Genomic DNA, 17326 nt, shown 5'->3' on the forward strand with positions numbered 1-17326 from the left:
CACCCACTCACCCCGCCTCCCTCACTCACCCCACCTCTCCCTCCACCCACTCACCCCACCTCCACCCACTCACCCCATCTCCCTCACTCACCCCACCTCCCCCACTCACCCCACCTCCCCCACTCACCCCACCTCCACCCACTCACCCCACCTCCCCCACTCACCCCACCTTCACCCACTCACCCCACCTCCCTCACTCACCTCACTACCACCACTCACCCCACCTCCACCCACTCACCCCACCTCCCCCCTCACCCCACCTCCCTCACTCACCCCACCTCCACCCACTCACCCCACCTCCCTCACTCACCCCACCTCCACCCACTCACCCCACCTCTCCCTCCACCCACTCACCCCACCTCCACCCACTCACCCCACCTCCACCCACTCACCCCATCTCCCTCACTCACCCCACCTCCACCCACTCACCCCACCTCCCCCACTCACCCCACCTCTCCCTCCACCCACTCACCCCATCTCCACCCACTCACCCCACCTCCCCCACTCACCCCACCTCCACCCACTCACCCCACCTCCCCCACTCACCCCACCTCCACCCACTCACCCCACCTCTCCCTCCACCCACTCACCCCACCTCCACCCACTCACCCCACCTCCACCCACTCACCCCATCTCCCTCACTCACCCCATCTCCCCCACTCACCCCACCTCCACCCACTCACCCCACCTCCACCCACTCACCCCATCTCCCTCACTCACCCCACCTCCCCCACTCACCCCACCTCCACCCACTCACCCCACCTCTCCCTCCACCCACTCACCCCACCTCCACCCACTCACCCCACCTCCCTCACTCACCCCACCTCTCCCTCCACCCACTCACCCCACCTCCACCCACTCACCCCATCTCCCTCACTCACCCCACCTCCCCCACTCACCCCACCTCCCCCACTCACCCCACCTCCACCCACTCACCCCACCTCCCCCACTCACCCCACCTTCACCCACTCACCCCACCTCCCCCACTCACCCCACCTCCCCCACTCACCCCATCTCCACCCACTCACCCCACCTCCCTCACTCACCTCACTACCACCACTCACCCCACCTCCACCCACTCACCCCACCTCCCCCTCCCCTCATGAGCTGCTGTCTGAGGTAAACTGAGTAAACAGATCAATGGCAATTGTAGCTGCAGCATAATGACAAAAGATTCAGAAAATCTATTGTAATTTCCCTATTATATATATATATATATATATATATATATATATATATATATATATATATATATATATATATATATATATATATATATTAGTTCTGTCAATTCCAGGTGCCGCGATTAAAAGTCCTCACCAGGATTTTGCTCAGGCCTCCTGGATTGTGTTGATTCTACAAATTTTACCTATATATTTATATAACTACTATAAACTATACAGCCACTGCTGATGAACCTGTTGATACAGAGACAGTTTTGTGTGTGTGTGTGTGTGTGTGTGTGTGTGTGTGTGTGTGTGTGTGTGTGTGTGTGTGTGTGTTTGTGCGTCATATCCAATCTATCTGCCCGTGTGAAATCATGAATTTCTTTTTACCTATATACCATTTGTGTGTGTGTGTGAACAGATTTGGATATCTCTGAACATCTATGAACAGATTTGTTCATTTTCACTTAGCAGTTGACAGTCAGTACAGCCACACTATATGTGATTACACACACACACACACAAATATATATATATATATATATTTATGTGTGTGTGTGTGTGTGTGTGTATAACTGCACACAAGGTGGTATTATTACATCTACACACATATATAAATGTGTGTGTGTATAATCTCTCCAACAGAGGGAGGCGCTCTTTCATCTGGATGCTGATGGAAGGATTAGGAAAGAACCTAGTTGAACCCCCCCCACCCCCTTTGCTCCCCCCACCCCCCACACCTCCCATGCTCCCCTCCACATGCCCCCCCCCACACACCCCCCAACCCCTCCACTCCCACCAGTCTCCCCGCCGGCCTGTCAGTCATCATCCCTCCTCTCCTCTCCTGTCTCCTCTGTCATTCTCTCCTTTCTTGATGTGTTTTCACTTGCCCTTCAACACCTTCTGTGGTTGCTCTCCACCCCTCAGTCCCCCTCCTCCACCCCTTCCCCTCCCTTCTCCTCCACCCTTCAACCCCTTCTCCCTCCTCCACCCCTCCCCTCTCCTCCACCTCCGCTCCACCTGTTCGAGAGGCCTCACTGGAATGGATCTCCGTCTGTCATGGAGATGCTGAGATGGTTGCAGATGGAGTCTGGACGCCCTTCTGGGTGTTTCACCCAAAGTGACGTCTGCAGCCCGGCGGACTCCACACGCCCGACAGGGTGCTGTCCTCCTCAGAACCTCTACCATGACAAACACACAAAGGGGCGGTCTTCATCACCGCATGGTGCATGCACATTGCAGATTCAGTGTATACGTGCTGCAGGTTCAGTTGAGTTGGTGTATACGTGCTGCAGGTTGAGTAGAGTTGGTGTATACATTCTGCAGGTTGAGTTGAGTTGGTGTATACGTGCTGCAGGTTGAGTTGAGTTGGTGTATACATGCTGCAGGTTCAGTTGAGTTGGTGTATACATACTGCAGGTTGAGTTGAGTTGGTGTATACATGCTGCAGGTTCAGTTGAGTTGGTGTATACATGCTGCAGGTTCAGTTCAGTTGGTGTATACATACTGTAGGTCGAGTTGAGTTGGTTTATACATGCTGCAGGTTGAGTTGAGTTGGTGTATACATACTGCAGGTTGAGTTGAGTTGGTGTATACATGCTGCAGGTTCAGTTGAGTTGGTGTATACATGCTGCAGGTTCAGTTGAGTTGGTGTATACATGCTGCAGGTTCAGTTGAGTTGGTGTATACGTGCTGCAGGTTCAGTTGAGTTGGTGTATACGTGCTGCAGGTTGATTTGAGTTGGTGTATACATGCTGCAGGTTCAGTTGAGTTGGTGTATACATGCTGCAGGTTCAGTTGAGTTGGTGTATACATACTGCAGGTTCAGTTGAGTTGGTGTATACGTGCTGCAGGTTCAGTTGAGTTGGTGTATACGTGCTGCAGGTTCAGTTGAGTTGGTGTATACGTGCTGCAGGTTCAGTTGAGTTGGTGTATACGTGCTGCAGGTTCAGTTGAGTTGGTGTATACGTGCTGCAGGTTCAGTTGAGTTGGTGTATACGTGCTGCAGGTTGATTTGAGTTGGTGTATACATGCTGCAGGTTCAGTTGAGTTGGTGTATACATGCTGCAGGTTCAGTTGAGTTGGTGTATACATACTGCAGGTTCAGTTGAGTTGGTGTATACGTGCTGCAGGTTCAGTTGAGTTGGTGTATACGTGCTGCAGGTTCAGTTGAGTTGGTGTATACGTGCTGCAGGTTCAGTTGAGTTGGTGTATACGTGCTGCAGGTTCAGTTGAGTTGGTGTATACATGCTGCAGGTTCAGTTGAGTTGTTTCACGTATCGAGTACGTGCACAGTGCAGGGTCATTTCAGTTGAGTTGTGTATCTAGTGCATGCACACTGCTGATTCATTTATGCTAGATGATCATTGGCAAATAGAATGTTTAAGAGGTTACACAGTATGACTTGGAAAACCACAGACTTATGCTTATCCCCAAAACCGATCGATTTTTATTGATCAATCACATTTAAAATGCACATTACATATTACATTGATCATATGAAGCGGGATTGCACAACACTTTTAGACTCTGTAAACTGGTGGCCAACAGGATGGGAGGGGCTTAACCTGCAGATCTATGGCTCCTCCCACCCCTCCACCTCCTCGGAGGCTCACCCCAGAGTGAGCAGAGTGAGCTCTCGAAACAGGCCAGCCCGGGCAGAGGAAGTACTCGAAACAGGCCAACCTGCAGAACATGCTGGTACATCATGAAGTATTGTGTCCTCCTCACCTGGTGTAGCAGGACATCTTCTCCTATAGAAGGACACACTGCATCAGAAACGTGTTGGATACTTACAAAATGTCAGATTTTCTTGATTAGTTCTGTGTGTAACATGAAGTACTCTCAGTCACCCCAGCATGTGAGGTGTTAGTTCACTAGTTAACCAACTGGAGTTCTCTTTTTTGTACTTGAAGCCCCTGTGGGCAGTTTGTGCTCTAATGGGTTTGTCATTCAATGTGTCACTCATGGTTTTACTGTAAACACTGACCTTCAGTTTCAACATGAGGTCTGCTCACAATTCAGAAGTCTCGTCAGTCCTAGCTCAGTAAGATGTCTCGTCAGTCCTAGCTCAATAAGACGTCTCGTCAGTCCTAGCTCAGTAAGATGTCTCATCAGTCCTAGCTCAATAAGACGTCTCATCAGTTCTAGCTCAGTAAGACGTCTCGTCAGTCCTAGCTCAATAAGATTTCTCATCAGTCCTAGCTCAATAAGACGTCTCGTCAGTCCTAGGAGGAGTAAGGTGGAACTGATCTGAGGACCTCCACCACCTGGAGGAGGAGTAAGGTGGAGCTGATCTACTACATATGTAACAGCTTTCAGTTTAAAACAAGCTAAAACGGGACTGGGAACCAGAGGAAGTCCATACTGCTGGGATGTGGTTCATTATTTTTGGTACCTGTGAGCAATCAGCTGCATTCTGTTCCCCCTGCAAATAAGCTAATGAAGTTTTATTTAAATAAGCTAATGATGTTTTTTTTAAACAAGCCAGTGCAGTTTTATTTAGAGCAAGTTGCTGAAATCCAGGCGTGATGAGATAAAAGCATGGGCAATGTTTTCCATGTGTTCGACATGAGAGAAATATCGAATATTGTTTGATATCGGCTACTGTTTTAAGTTGATGAAACCTTCACTACTCACTGAAACTAAGGTCAGGATCAAAACTGACACAAAGATTTTGCACACGGGCCAAGCTCATTTACAATTTTTCACAACTGATTTAAGAGTTTCTGTAAGTTTATCCATTCTCAAAAAACTTCACACAGTTGTCTAAACCAGTACGAAGTTGTGTAAAATCAATAGTACATAATTAAAGAGATTTTAAAAACAACAATGCAAACGCAGTGATGAAAAGCAGCACAGACCACTACTGTCACGTGGTCCTGCCTCCCCCCTGTCAGTCATGTCTTTTGTTTTGTTCTCTGTGTGTAGGAGTGTCTTTTATTTTGAAATTCCTACTTGTCTGTTTTCACACCCCTGCCTTGTTCTCCGCCCCTCGTTATTGCTTTCAGGTGTGTCTTGTTGGGTTCCTTGTTTAGTTGGTGTATCTAAGTCTTGTGTTTGGCCTTTAGCGTTGTGGGTTATTGTAGGTTGCGAATCGTATGTTGCGAGTTGTAAGTCTTACGTTCTAGTTGTGAGTACTGGTTTTTGTTAATGATTTTTGTAGTTCATGCTCCTTGTGTCTTTTCATGTTTAGCTGTTCATGTCACCTCCTGTTCTTTGTATGAGTATGTTGTCTTTGTGTTCTTTTGTTAAAACTCCCAAAATTTGCATCTGCGTCCTACCTTCTCAGCCCATCTGTTACAACTACTACCTCCATCTCAAACTGTGGACCCGCCCACCACTCACCCCTCACTACACAAATATAGTGGATTCATCTGTCTCTCTCTTCAGACCTGTCTCTCACTGTTCTGACCCGTCTCTCTCTCTCTGTTCAGTGTGCTGTGCATATGCACCAGGCCTCAGGGAGGACTCCAGACTCTCAGAATCTGGAACCTTCCGTGTTACCCAATGAAATCAAAACAGTTCAGGAAAACAAATTAATTCTGAATTTTTCTGTACATTGATCTAGCGAACTGATATTGTAACATTGACTCAGATAATATATAGTTTGATAAAATATGTGAAAAAGTTATATGAATTAATTATTCATTAAGTTTTTACCAAGCAAACTGGCAAGAAACCCAGCCAAAATGAAGGTAAGTCTAGCCAATGTGGTCAGCAGTGCTCATGATTAATGTTCTTGCACCCAGGAGCCGTGATCAGGGCAATGTTGGCTTTGTTGTTTCATACCCTCCTGCTTAAGGGAAATCTCACATTATAAATGATTCATAGGGTTCAAATGTCGAAAAGCAGATACAAATTTGAAGTGTTATCACTTAATATTCAGCAGTATCTTCTTTCCAGATGCAGGCAACCCTTCTGAGTGAACTCTAACTCCCAGATCCAGTCCAGTCTTTATCAGTGTTGTAATTATAAGAGCTGCACCCAGATCCAGTCCAGTCTTTATCAGTGTTGTAATTATAAGAGCTGCACCCAGATCCAGTCCAGTCTTTATCAGTGTTGTAATTATAAGAGCTGCATCCAGATCCAGTCCAGTCTTTATCAGTGTTGTAATTATAAGAGCTGCACCCAGATCCAGTCCAGTCTTTATCAGTGTTGTAATTATAAGAGCTGCTCACACATACCATATGTTGTTGGTTTCACCAGTCTGTGGTTCCAAAATCCCACAAGATGGTTTATTCCAAATAATGGTTCCCAGGTAATCCAGCAATATAGTTATTAACTCCCAGTAAAATAAAGAATTCAGACTCCAGTACTGATGAGAGCAGTAGCTATGTGTCAGCTTTGCTGTACAGATTGAATCCCTCCAGTCTAAAGGGCTCGGGGGGCATAATATTTATACAGGTTTCCAATGTCAGTCACCCAACCACCTACCTATTTTGCATTACCCTTAGAGATTTGACCCATGTCCAAAACATGTATATTTATTATGTTTATTTGAAACCATTATATCCAAACGAGAAGATTCTATTCTATTTTTAAAAGACATCATCCTCACTTTTATCAACATTTGTACATAGTGCCAACAAATTCTTTATTGTATTACAGGCCATTTGAAAGGCATCCAGATGTCTTTTCAGAAATTGTTTATTCAGAAAAGTTTATTATCCTCCTAGTTTTGGTGAATCAGTGACTGATCAAGACTCACAGACTCGAAACAACCCAGATGCAGAATGCAGATATGACATCAATATATGGAGTAACAAAACTGACAGACAGTCAAAAGTGGCCTGAAGGGGTTTGAAGGGTTAATGATAGTCATCCCTGAATCAGCTGTTATGGTCCTCTGTGCTGTATCTGAATCAGATGTTATGGTCCTCTGTGCTGTATCTGAATCAGATGTTATGGTCCTCTGTGCTGTATCTGAATCAGATGTTATGGTCCTCTGTGCTGTATCTGAATCAGATGTTATGGTCTTCTGTGCTGTATCTGAATCAGATGTTATGGTCCTCTGTTCTGTATCTGAATCAGATGTTATGGTCTTCTGTGCTGTATCAGAATCAGATGTTATGGTCCTATGTGCTGTATCTGAATCAGATGTTATGGTCCTCTGTGCTGTATCTGAATCAGATGGTATGGTCCTGTGAGATTAGACCCAGTTGTTTAATGAGGGAGGGTGACAAGGCTGGTCGTAATGACTCGAGTCTTCTGAATCCACACCTGTAGATTAGATCTGTCTGAATTACTGGTCACATCAATCTGATCCTTTAACACACTTTCCAACCAGTGGGATTACTTCAAATGATTTGGACATTGATTAGATTAAAATTGGTTAAACAATAAAGTCTCAGATTGAGCTGCGTTGAATGGCCATGACAATGGACAGATATGTTTGGGATCGTCTGTGTTTGTTTGTCTGTTTGTTTTCGATCATCTGTTTGTTTTGGATCATCTGTGTTTGTCTGTTTAGGATAATCTGTGTTTGTTTGGGATCGTCTGATTTTGTTTGTTTGGGATTGTTACAACCCTCAGCTTTTACTTTTTACAACAAAGTAAAATGCAACCCCTAAGCTTAACCAATAAAAGTTACATACAGGGTGCCCGCCCTCTTACCTGGGGTGTATAATCAACAGGCTCCTACGTGGTGCATACATGTATAGGCATGCCTCATCTAGCCTGCAGGTTTTCCCATATGTTAAGCTAAAACAGCACATACACAGGTAGAACAACCACCTGTAAGACACACAGCACAATAGCATACTAGCACAATAGCTGCAGCTATATATATATATATATATATATATATATATATATATATATATATATATATATATATATATATATATATATATATATATATATATATATATATATATGTATATATATATATATATATATATATATGTATGTATATTTATATATACAGACTGTATGCCCCAATAGAGAAAAGACCTGTGGAACAGCATCTACAAAGAAAAACATCAGAGGCACAACAAAGGACAAGTGCCACAGCATGTAACAGGGATCATCTGTGTTTGTTTGTTTGGGATCATCTGTATTTGTTTGGGATCATCTGTGTTTGTTTGTTTGGGGTCATCTGTGTTTGTTTGTTTAGGATCGTCTGTGTTTGTTTGGGATCATCTGTGTTTGTTTGGGATCATCTGTGTTTGTTTGTTTGGGATCGTCTGATTTTGTTTGTTTGGGATCGTCTATGTTTGTTTGTTTGGGATCGTCTGTGTTTGTTTGGGATCGTCTGTGTTTGTTTGGGATCATCTGTGTTTGTTTGGGATCATCTGATTTTGTTTGTTTGGGATCGTCTGTGTTTGTTTGGGATCGTCTGTGTTTGTTTGGGATCATCTGTGTTTGTTTGGGATCGTCTGTGTTTGTTTGGGATCATCTGTGTTTGTTTGTTTGGGATCGTCTGTGTTTGTTTGGGATGGTCTGATTTTGTTTGTTTGGGATGGTCTGTGTTTGGGATGGTCTGTGTTTGTTTGTTTGGGATGGTCTGTGTTTGGGATGGTCTGTGTTCCATCTGTTCCATTTATGAGTTTGGAGTAGCAACAAGATGATCAACGTGCATGTGTTCATACACGTGTGTCAGTTCATGTCTGTGTGTGTGTGTGTGTGTGTGTGTGTGTGTGTGTGTGTGTGTGTGTGTGTGTGTGTGTGTGTGTGTGTGTCTGAATGAACAATGACAGAGAGAGATGGGAAAGCCAGATCTGCACACACACTGCCTCAGCCCTCTAAGCCCCACCCACCTCACCATACTCAACCCTGCCCACCTCACCACAGACTCTAAGCCCCGCCCACCTCACCACAGAGTGTAAGCGGGTGTTAGCATTGAAGGGAGATGTGTATGGCTGTATGTCAAGGTCAGGAAACATCTGCTGTCATTGATCTGTATCTAGTATGGATCACGGCCCTGAGTGGGTGCATGTATAAAACACACCGTGACATCTATGATGTAAAATCTATAGCAGATATAGTTAAATGAACACTGCAGTGTCACTGAGGTAACAGCCTGGGCAATGTTCCTTATTCATTAAATGGAAAAAAATGACTAGCAGCAGATACTAAGAAATGTGAAAAAGTATGATGATTCAGTATGATTCAGCATTATGTTAAATACAGCATATATATATATATAGACAAGGGATGTGCAGCAGAAATGAAGGAGTAAGATGTTGTGAGAGTGTGCGCTGATGCATGTGTGTGTGTGTGTGTGTGTGTGTGTGTGTGTGTGTGTGTGTGTGTGTGTGTGTGTACACCAGGGAGTGCTGGGTCAGTCTCTGGCAGTTGAGCGGGATGACGGCTTGGGGGAAGAATCTGTTGCACCGTCTCTCTGTGAGGCCCAAATGCTTCAGTGTTTCTTGCCAGACAGCAGGAGAGAGACGAGTGACGGGTGTCTGGGATCGTCTGCAGTGCTGGTGGCCTTGTGACATCTCCACGAAGCAGGAAGGTAGCCCTGATGATCTTTTTGGTTTTCCTCAGAGTTCTCCACAGGGTCTTGTGGTCAGACAAGCTATGTACACTGAGTGGACAGTGGTCACCTCAAACTGTCCTGACGTTTGGTTTTGTCTACGTTTGTAGAGACTTTGCACCATATGCTGACTCATCACCCCTGTATTCCACCGCAGGTGTATCATCAGTAAACATGATGAGCTGTTCTGAGTTGTGCGTTGCTGCAGTCGTGAGCCTGCAGGGTGAACAACAGTGAGCTACGTGTACAGCCCTGAGGAACCCCAGTGCTCAGGGCACCTCCCCACAGACTCTGAGCACCGCCCACCTCCCCAAAGACCCCCAGCCCCACCCACCTCCCCACAGACTCTGAGTCCCGCCTACCTCCCCACATACTCTGAGCCCCGCCTACCTCCCCACAGACTCTCAGCCCCGCCCACCACAGACTCTCAGCCCCAACTACCTCCCCACAGACTCTCAGCCCTGCCCACCACAGACTCTCAGCCCCGCCCACCTCCCCACAGATTCTGAGCCTCGCCCAACTCCCCACAGACCCCCCCAGCCCCGCCCACCTCCCCACAGACCCCCAGCCTCGCCCACCTCCCCACAGATTCTGAGCCTCGCCCACCTCCCCACAGACCCCCAGCCCCGCCCACCTCCAACAGTATCTAAGCCGCTGTCCCCACAGAGTCTCAGTCTCAACTCTTACCTCACATTCTTCTCCTCATGCCCATCACTAAACATTAGCCCTGCCCACTTCTTTCAGCCCAATTGTTATGAAGACAAATCTGCTCTCTCTCTCTCTGCGTATCGGTTTTGCTCTTGCACTTCTCTTCCTGTCTTTTTTTCACACTCTGCTTCGTAAAGATATTATCCACATTTTCTCTTCCTATGTCACTTTTTGACATGACAGAAGATGAATTTACAGTAAAACTTCAAGCATGGTCTTTATTGTTTTTACTTACTCTGTTTCATCTGTTGACACAGTCACAGGAAATGATGTCGCAGTGCACCATAGCAACCTAGACCCAGTTGCCCTGTGCTTCCCCTCATCTTACAGGATCTTTTATTGATCTTCAGCTTTGTTGGAGGAGAGTGTTCACAGCTGGGTGAGCTGGGGGGGGTTGTTACGGGTGTGTACGTCCCTTAATCACATACATGCCCTCAGAGTGAACAGAGGGACCCATATACCCCCCCCACCCTATAATACACAGTAACAGAGGTCACAAGTCATTCGAAGGCATCTTGAAGTGTGTGTGTGTGTGTGTGTGTGTGTGTGTGTGTGTGTGTGTGTGTGTGTGTGTGCACATGCATGACTAGTGTATGTGTAGTGTGGTGTGTATAGTGTGTGTACTGTTGGGTGTGTGGTGTGTGTGTGCTGTGTGTGGTGTGTGTACTGTTGTGTGTGTCATGTGTACTGTGGCTTGTGTAGTGTGTGTGCAGCGAGGTATGTGTAATGTGGTGTGTGCTGTTGTTTGTCTGGTGTGTGTGTAGTGTGTATAGTGCATGAGTAGTGTATGTCAGTACTTCTTAAATGGTGGGGTGCAAGACGCTGTCAGACTAGAGTCCTGCACGGGTCCGTTTTTTGAGACCCGCAACCACCCGTATCCGCAGAGTACAGCACCCACCCACCCGCGAACCCATGGCTATTTAAAAGTTAAATCCGTACCCGCCCGGACCCGTTAATATTCTACCCGTTACCCATCCATGCCCGTGAAAAATCACACAAATCGAAAGTATTCCTATAGAGCACTTTATTTTACAATGCACCTCTGAAAAAATGTCAGTACAACACAAAATAAAATCTAAGGTTGTTGTGCAGGAACAGTATTCCTATCTAAAAGTAGCAACTGGTAAAACACAAGACAATGTATGTAGCCAACCAGTGCCATAACACAATGCAAAACGAGAGGGAACAAATGCCAGTATAACAACTAAATAAAATTGCATAGGTTCACAAATCTATCCTAGGTTACTGTGCAGGAACAATATATCGTCCACAGTCCCAGGTTTGAGCTGCGTTCTGCGCTCTTAGATCACAAATCCTAAACGCCAAGTTCTCTCTCCTCATTTTTCCTTGTTCTAGCACGGCCACCCATTTGCTTTGTAACCAGGTGAGATTATATGCAGAATGGTGGTGCCAGAAAGTAAAACTGCAGTTTGTACAGATAAATAGTTCATTATTATCAGGTTCTCAATAGTGTTTCAATTCAAGGGGGGTCGTGAAAATATTTATGTTCCCTAGGGGAGCATGACAGAAAATAATTGAGAACCAGTGGTGTATGTGTAGTGTGGTGTGTATAGTGTGTGGTGTGTGTACTGTTGTGTACTGTTGTGTGTGTAGTGTGTGTGGTGTAGTGTGTGTGGTGTGTGTAGTGCACTAGGACAGGACAGTGTGCAGTTCCAGTTAACGAGGACATATGCCCCACTGCCCTCCATTAGCCAAACCAGCGAGAACATGTGTGTGTTGATGCCAGTCATTAGTGCATCACTATTCCCTGTGTGTGTGTGTGTGTGTGTGTGTGTGTGTGTGTGTGTGGTAATTAACACATTTGTAATTAAACTACTAATCTCCTCAGTTCTTGCTCACATTGGCTATTAGATTTAGCTGCAGTGACAATTAGCTGTCCCTCATCAAGGCTTGTGTGTGTTGGGGGGGCATGAATTGGTGCACACTACCGCTAATGCGTGTGTGTGTGTGTGTGTGAGCGAGCTGCTGCATCATGGATAATGTCCTAATTCATAAACCCAGACACACGTGTGTCAGCAGGGCAAATTCAGAGTGCTGAAGTGGAAGATTAATATCAGTTCTCGTAATTACATGAGAGAGCTGTCATTTCAGAGAAAACAGGAAGAAAAACACGGAAGACATTAAACGACCAACATGAAAATATGATGTATAATACGAACTATTTGTAAGAAGGTTCTCTTGATGGAAAAAAGACGGAGTGTGCTGACAAGCAGCTGTCTTGCAGAATAAAAACATCCGTGTTCTTAAATGTATTCGGCAGTAACGCAGTCGCCCACACACGCAGTTACCTGTCAGAAAGCCCCTTCTCAAACTTCCCGAGTCTTCCTGCCCTGTCTACGGCCTTCCTCTGGCTGCCGGCTTTTCTCTCATTCCCTCAGTTCTACCACTCTTTCTCTCTTTTCTGTCGCCCTCTCCTTTTGTCGCTTCGTCCCACCGTGTGACTCTCTCACCCTCTCTCTCTCTCTCTCTCCCTCCCTCCCAGAGCGTAGCGGGTTAACCAGGCGATAGCGGCCTCTGCGGTTCTTCCGGAAGTGCTGTTCGCTGTTCGATCATGATCTCCGTAATCAGCGGTGACAGACGTGTCATTTCCGCCGAGCGCGCTCACGCATGCATAATACAGACTTCATAAGAGCGACGGTGACAGGAAACAGCGCGGCTCAAATTGGCAATTCCCCGCTGTCACTTTTCAGTTACCGGCTTCATTTAACACGGAAGAACAGAAGAAGCATCCGCGCGGAAATCCGACTGATCAGCGTCTTTTGTTTTCTTTTGTTCTTTATTATATTTACTGTTTTATTGTAATGCCAGGCCCTTTAAAAAGGTTCTGTTTTATAATGTTATGAAACGCTAGCATCTGTGGCAGTAGCGATAAAAAACCCTCTGTGGAAAAAGACAGTTCTGAATGTAATAAACAGGACAACTTCCTTAATTTTTTTTTATTCCATTTTACTATCTAAAGATTAAAAACTTTGATATTGTGAGTACAACCTATAGAGAGAAAAACTAGTCCTCAGACTCGTCTTGCTTCAAAGGAAATCAGTTGTGTTTTGTGAGCCTTGAAGTAATTCACACATTCCTGTTTTTATCTGCGCTCGCTAGGTGAGCACGAGGCCGTATCAAAGGCTGCGTCTCAACACAAAGCCATCGGGTCTCCAGCAGAAATTCTGTTTTTACACATACGCTTCTGCTTACATTTGTTGTTAGTCCATTCCGTCAGCCTAAATGATGATGATTTCATAGTTATTCATGTTTTCATCTCCTTTCCCATCAATTCATTTGGCATTAACATTAAACACTTCTAAGAAAAATCTGTGCCTCCTTTTCTCAGTGGGCTTGAATAGGAGCAAAAATGTAATAAAATTCTGGGCTGAATTCCCCTTACATCTGAGAGAGGAGAGAGGGAGGAGAAAGAGGGAGGAGAGGAGGAGAGAGTTAGGAGAGGATGAGAGAGGGAGACAGAGGGGAGGGAGAGGAGAGAAGGGAGAGGGAGGAGAGAGATGTAGGGAGGGGATGGGAGGAGAGAAGGAGGAGAGGATGAGAGAGGGGAGAGGAGGCGAGAGAGGAGGGGAGGGTAGGAGAGAGAGGAGGGGAGGAGAGAGAGGAGGAAGGGAGGGTAGGAGAGAGAGGAGGGGAGGATGAGAGAGGAGGAAGGGAGGGTAGGAGAGAGAGGAGGGGAGGATGAGAGGGGAGAAGAGGCGAGAGAGGAGGGGAGGGTAGGAGAGAGAGGAGGGGAGGAGAGAGAGGAGGAAGGGAGGGTAGGAGAGAAGGAGGAGAGGATGAGAGAGGGGAGAGGAGGCGAGAGAGGAGGGGAGGGTAGGAGAGAGAGGAGGGGAGGAGAGAGAGGAGGAAGGGAGGGTAGGAGAGAGAGGAGGGGAGGAGAGAGAGGAGGAAGGGAGGGTAGGAGAGAGAGGAGGGGAGGAGAGGAGGTTTTATTAAAATGTTCCCCCTCGTTGTGCTCATGCTATCATGCAGAGCTGCCCTTTGCATGCAGGCCTGTGATTGTCAGGGTAATCCTGTGATCATCAAGGTAATCCTGTGATCATCAGGGGGATCGTCAGGGTAATCCCATGATACCCTTGGTTGTCAGGGTAATCCCATGATACCCTTGGTTGTCAGGGTAATCCCATGATCATCAGCAAGACTCTAGACAAGCATGTGGGTGTCCTTTCCTTTAGTCCTGTCCAGAGTATGACACGGCTTGGGCACTTCTGCAGGACAGCAGGACCTGATCTGAGATGCTCACAGGACAGGCGTCTTGGATGAAGTATAAGAAGAAGAGGCTAGGTGTCCACTCCCTCTCTCTCTCTCTCTCTCCCTCCCTCAAGCTTTCTCCTCCTACTTTGTCTTTTTTCTCACTCTCTGTCTCCCTTCATTATTCTCTCAGCTCAACCCCCCAAACACACACACACACACACACACACACACACACACGGTAGTGGTAATATAGCTTTTGTCTGCAGCAGGTCCGCACTGCGGTTGGAAGTGTAGACCAAGTGTTAGCCTAGAGCTCACACATTAATAGCATTGCTCGTAATACCTAAAGGATGAGAAACAGGAGAGAGAGGGAGAGAGAGAGGAAGGGAGGGAGAGGGAGGCGTGGTGAGGGGGCGGGGTAAAGGCTGAAGCCGGTTGGCCTGCTGTCTGCCATGCAGCTCTGGGTGTTTGGTGGTGAGACGCTGGCAGTGCGGCTGGGTGGTGAGTGTGTCCAGGGAGGCGATGGCCAATCAGAGTGCTCTCCTGGTGGGTCTGGCACTCTCCCTCTACCGCCTGCCAAACAGCAGACAGGGACCCTCAGGGTCTCACAGTGGGGTACTTCAGATGAAGAGAGAGAGGGAGGGGGTAAAGGGGAAATAGAGGGAGCCAGAGAGAGGAAGAGAAACGCATGGGAGAAAGAGCTAATGTTGAGTTCAGAGAGAGACAGAGAGACAGAGTGATGGATAAATAATGAAGGATATAGAGGAAAGGACACAAGACATAATAATGAAGAGACATGGAATAGGTAGGAGAGAGAGAGAGAGCGAGAGCTAGAGAGAGAGAGAGAGAGAGAGGAGCAGACTGAGATGTAAGATCCTGCAGAAATATCTATGGATACAGCTGTGTTAGCATTCACACTTTAGCTATTGATTTCTCTGGATCATTGGTGCTGGGTTATTATTCATGATGGCGTCCCAGTAGATGGGTCTGTTTAACCCATCTGTTAGTGCACCGGCAGGGGGTTCTGCAGGAAATGGCGCCCCCAGTTCTTGGGTGATGCCATAAGATCAGTGCATGATGTGTGTGGTGGATGTGGAGTCCTGATAAACACAGAGTCTCTGACTGTCCTGATAAACACAGAGTCTCTGACTGTCCTGATAAACACAGAGTCTCTGACTGTCCTGATAAACACAGAGTCTCTGACTGTCCTGATTAACACAGTCTCTGACTGTCCTGATAAACACAGATACTCTGACTGTCCTGATAAACACAGATACTCTTTTTGTCCTGATAAACACAGAGACTCTGTCTGTCCTGATAAACACAGAGACTCTGACTGTCCTGATAAACACAGAGTCTCTGACTGTCCTGATAAACAGAGACACTGTCTGTCCTGATAAACACAGAGTCTCTGACTGTCCTGATAAACACAGAGACTCTGACTGTCCTGATAAACATAGAGTCTCTGACTGTCCTGATAAACACAGATACTCTTTTTGTCCTGATAAACACAAGAGACTCTGACTGTCCTGATAAACAGAGTCTCTGACTGTCCTAATAAACACAGAGTATCTGACTGTCCTGATAAACACAGATACTCTTTTTGTCCTGATAAACACAGAGACTCTGACTGTCCTGGGGGGTATTCCAGAAAGCGGGGTTAACAAACTCTAAACTTAACCCTGAACTCTGAGTTGTCTTACCCCGATCTGACATACTCAGAGTTTTCGGTTCCAAAACGGCGGATCGGAGTTAAAGTAATCAGGGTCGCTCAACTCTGAGTAGGTTGACCCAGACAGAAGCGCGTTCACGCGTAACTATAAAAGGCATTCTTAATGGAACGCAGATAAATAGGATTTATCATGGACTTAAACGCGAAAATCAGCCGAGCATCGTATTTCACACCACTGTAGCTTAGGAGTATTAATGACTGCGTATGCAGAATATTTAGATATTATTAAACGTAAATGTAATACTGCGGTAGCTGCTAGAGAAAGGCAGTCAGCATGTCAAAAAATTGCCAACAGAGTTAATGCGTGAGTGAAAATGATATTTTTATATTTAGCAGAAGGGTGCGATTATATTATTATTTTCTCCACCTTTATAATACTGTATTGAGTTTTTAAATATTTTTTAATTGAACACTTACTGATTCCAGGTCTAATCTGAGTGGTGTGAAACACACATGGCATCAGATAAAAATGAAGTATAAGAATATAGTACAAAGTGGTATGGCAGTACATAACTATATCTTATTCTTAAAATATATTCTAAAATATATTTATTTACAAGAAAAATGAAATAATGAAACATAACAGTGAATTTGACTGTAATGTATATTAAAAGGTTACAGGGTGGATGGTGGGGTGGGTGGTGGTGCATGATTTAATGTGGAAAGCAGTGATTGCAGATGGAGTCTCTGACAACTCCACCATCTCTGTTGTCACCCACATGCATGTAAGGTTCCTCATCTGTGGGCATGTCAAAGATGGTAGGCTGTCGCTCTTCCTGGATAGTTGCAATGTTGTGTAATACCACATATGCCATTATTATGTGGCACACCCTATCAGGGGTAACTCTGAGCCCCTTCAGGCACTGGAACCTGGCCTTGAGGATTCCTAGGATCATTTAAATTCTTGCCCTGGTTTTGCTGTGGGCCTGATTGTAGCGGGACTGTGGTCCAGGTGCAGGATCTGAATAGGGAGTCATAAGGTAGGCCTATAGGACAGGCAGGGATACCCTCTGTCTCCATGAA

The 17326-nt window shown here is 46.0% G+C and overlaps 2 long non-coding RNA genes across 4 annotated transcripts; one reads left to right on the forward strand and one right to left on the reverse strand.

Moving 5' to 3' along the window:
* Positions 1-5224: 5224 nt before the first annotated feature.
* On the forward strand, positions 5225-13659 carry LOC143487059 (uncharacterized). 3 transcript variants are annotated; one of them, XR_013123881.1, is made up of 3 exons: positions 5225-5298; positions 9440-9627; positions 12860-13659. It is a non-coding gene; the product is annotated as an uncharacterized LOC143487059 (long non-coding RNA). The 3 variants fall into 3 exon arrangements; XR_013123882.1 differs by having other exon boundaries at positions 5254-5278; XR_013123880.1 differs by lacking the exon at positions 5225-5298 and adding an exon at positions 5579-5863.
* On the reverse strand, positions 9384-13121 carry LOC143487060 (uncharacterized). The gene is made up of 3 exons (XR_013123883.1): positions 12666-13121; positions 10592-10827; positions 9384-9864 (listed from the first exon to the last, which is right to left on the reverse strand). It is a non-coding gene; the product is annotated as an uncharacterized LOC143487060 (long non-coding RNA).
* Positions 13660-17326: the final 3667 nt, after the last annotated feature.

Source organism: Brachyhypopomus gauderio, unplaced genomic scaffold, assembly GCF_052324685.1.
Source record: "Brachyhypopomus gauderio isolate BG-103 unplaced genomic scaffold, BGAUD_0.2 sc46, whole genome shotgun sequence".
Taxonomy (NCBI): Eukaryota; Metazoa; Chordata; class Actinopteri; order Gymnotiformes; family Hypopomidae; genus Brachyhypopomus; species Brachyhypopomus gauderio.